This window comes from Macaca nemestrina, chromosome 13, assembly GCF_043159975.1.
Source record: "Macaca nemestrina isolate mMacNem1 chromosome 13, mMacNem.hap1, whole genome shotgun sequence".
Lineage (NCBI taxonomy): Eukaryota > Metazoa > Chordata > Mammalia > Primates > Cercopithecidae > Macaca > Macaca nemestrina.
The window spans coordinates 84,567,752-84,571,106 of NC_092137.1; the positions used below are offsets into that span (position 1 = coordinate 84,567,752).

The window sequence follows — 3,355 nt, forward strand, 5'->3', positions numbered from 1 at the left end:
TAATTTACTAGGCATGAGAAAGGCTTGATCCACCTGAGATTAGACAAATAGATGGGTTTTGTTTTTGTTTTTGTTTTGTTTTGTTTTTTACAGCTGTTGATCCTACAAAATTGAACCTCTCTGGCTCTGGGAATTAGAGTTGGAGGGTAGGGTTTGATATGTGGATTAAAATCAAAGGAATAAGTCACTCTGAGCAGCTGCATAATGTTATAAGATTTGGGGAAGTACAAGAAGGTCACAAAAAGGAGAGGAAAGAGGTGTCCCAGAGATAGCCTGTAACCAATGTATCCTGAACAATCAGCCTTCATTTTAAGAAAAAAACCCATATGCCTTCCAACACTCACCACAAAGTCTTCACACACCACCCTTCCCTATAAGCAGTTTCATCACAACAGTTTTTAAAGTATCCATCTCACAATCACTTAAAAAGCAGTCGATATTATGCATTTTCTGCATTACCCTAAAAATCACACTAATAATTAATGTATGACTTCCCAGAAACTGAGATCATCCCCTTCAATGTTCAGAAGACAAAGTCTATTAGCATTTTCCTCACCTTGCATCATGATGGCCTTTCCCACTTGCAAATGGAAAGCAAGGGTCATCATGTGCACATGTGCATAAGCATAAACCCAAACTGCTGTGATTTTAGCGATTTTAATAATAGAAAAAAATATATAAAAAACCTGATGGCACAGTCATTTATTTTCTGCTAACATGCAAAGGAAAAAAAAAAAAAAGATGATTTCTCTCAGAATTAAACACCCAGGCTTTGTGCATTGCTCTTTTCTATTTTAAATCTGAAGTCAGTGACATCTCTGTCTCTTCAGAACATGTTAAGGTATTTTCCTTGTAATTTCTTGAAGCTGGAAGAATACGCTTGACACATGCTCCCTGCCAAACAACCTCCTCCCCTCATGTTTTCCAAGATTTGGTGAGGCTGTAACACATGGTGACAAGGAGTAAAGTCTCTAGGGTTGGACAGAACAGAGTCCCAGTGACCCCTCCCTAGTTATATGACTTTGGACATGTTACTTCACCACAGTAAGCCTGAATTCTCTCATCTATAAAATGACAATAATAATATAGCCCCCATCTTAGTGTTTCTCCAACTATGACAAGTTTGCTAGTGAAACAGTATTCACTGCCTGAGGACAAAAGGCGTTATTTATCAAGTCAAAAATGTATTGACTGAAATGTCATTGTAATGAGATGATATAGGAGAAAGGAGACTCTCTCAGTGGAGGCTTCCTAGTGATATTTATCAGGATTTTTATTAGCTTTTATGGGCAGTTCCTGATCATTGCTCCACAATCCAATTTATGTTAAATACGTTTTTGTCTTATCTGAGTTGTAGATATCCTTCAGGATATCTATTCCCTGAAGGCTTTATAATCTCCACTCATTACATCTATAGAGACTTTAGTTAACAAATGCTTTCAAACTCATAATCTAGTCAAAAAAAGAAGGAAAGAAGGAAGAGAGAGGAAAACGTTTACTAAGTGCCTAATTATCTCTCATATAACCTCATTTTTATTTATTCTTACAACATTCTGATTAAAATAGCATTAATATCCTTTCTTCCATTCTTTCTTCCTCCTTTCCTTACATCCTTTTTTTCTCTTTCTTCCTTCTTCTTCCTTTTTCCCTTCCTTCTTTCTTTCCTTCCTTCCTTCTTCTCTCCATTTATTTCTTTATCTTCTTTATTCATCAGAGAATTCTCAGACCAAGTGAGACAGATAACTATAGAGGTCCTAAAACCAATAAAACTTGGTGTCAGAAGGTACACGCAAGTGTGTAGAAAATTCAGAGCCCATGCTCTGTTTACCAGCTCACATTCCATACTAAGTAAAGACACATTCCTGTATTTCATGTGAATGGGCCAACGGGACTCCAAGGGAAGTCATTTCTGCTCCATCTATGTATATACTTAACTGCCAGGCTCCTGAGGATCAGTTCCCTCTAGTAGGAGGTATCTGGAACCACAGAGGAATTTCTGTAATGATATTTCCATTTTTCTGGAAAGAAGATGTTGTCACTAAACACAATGAAACCCAACAATTCTGCATAAGGTCCAAGGGGTACAAAATAGTAATCAGAATGGCAGAATGAGACAAGGAAGCCTTTTAAAAAGAAGTGAATTTTGTACAAGGAATGTGCTAATTGGCCCTGGAGTGTGACTGACCAATAACAGCAATTGACTTGGAAAGACCTGAGGGCCTCACCCTTCAATCCCGCAAGAGCTATAACATTCATCTTCTTGACAGACTGGCACAGCCAATTAACTTTCTCCTCTGCTCCATGAGATGTGATTGTACAACCTCAAATAGAAGAAAAGAAGCCAGCTTTTAATCATCTTCTCTATGTCAGGTAACATACCCTATGCTACTTACATTGTTTTCATTAATCCTCACAATTCCCTTATTAAAATAAGTCCTGCTATTTCTGTTTTACAAAAAAAGACACAATCTCAGAGATAATGTGATGTGCCCAAAGTTTTACAAGTCACAGGCCAATATTTAAATCCAAATTTCTAGAGCTCAAGAGCCTTTATTATTTTCACTACATCATTTCACCAAATACTAGTTGTGGTCTTTCACATAAGAGTGAGAAACCTTTGATTTGCATCTGAAGCCATGTGCTACCAAGTTTGAGACCAGGTGATTTTGAGCCATCTATCTATACACACAAAGTTCCCCCCTTTGATAACCAAGAACTCACTATCATTGGAGAAGCTTAGGGAATAATCTGAGCCCTGAGAAAAGAAGTTTTCTTTGGACCAGAGTTTCTCAGAAGTCAATTGTCTATAAACCTTCTTCATGTTTTTTTTTTCTTTTTTTTTTTTAACACCTACACATGCCAACTACACCAATATTTGTATATTATTTCTTTTTTTTAACTCAAATTATTATGTTTTAAGAGCACACTTTATATCACCAGCACAAATAGAATCAGCATCAATTAATTAATTTTATATTAATGAAAATCTGGGTTACCCCTTAAATTATCATCTTTATCTTCAGGAAAATGTTTACCAAGTTTTAGAAAATACTGCTCTAGGCAAAGCCAATCCATACTACCAATAAATCACAACTATTAACTTATTCGAATCTGTTATTAATGGAGCTGCTCAGCTGGTATAATTCAGTGTTCTGGAATGTAATCCTATTTGGGACCTCTGCCCTTTTTTGTCTTGTTTTGTTTTTAATTAACACATAATAAGCATACATATTTATGGGGTACAGGGTGATGTTTTGATGCATGTAATGATCAAATCACTATACAACATGCCACTTTTAAATCACATTTTAGCCTCTGAGATCATGATGAAATACAGTCTTCTTTTTCTTTTTCT

General features: G+C 36.1%; 1 long non-coding RNA gene across 1 annotated transcript; it reads right to left on the reverse strand.

The window, feature by feature from the left end:
• Positions 1-1,520: 1,520 nt before the first annotated feature.
• LOC139357716 (uncharacterized) lies at positions 1,521-2,322 on the reverse strand. Its single transcript, XR_011611322.1, has 3 exons — positions 2,226-2,322; positions 1,936-2,018; positions 1,521-1,754 (listed from the first exon to the last, which is right to left on the reverse strand). It is a non-coding gene; the product is annotated as an uncharacterized lncRNA (long non-coding RNA).
• Positions 2,323-3,355: the final 1,033 nt, after the last annotated feature.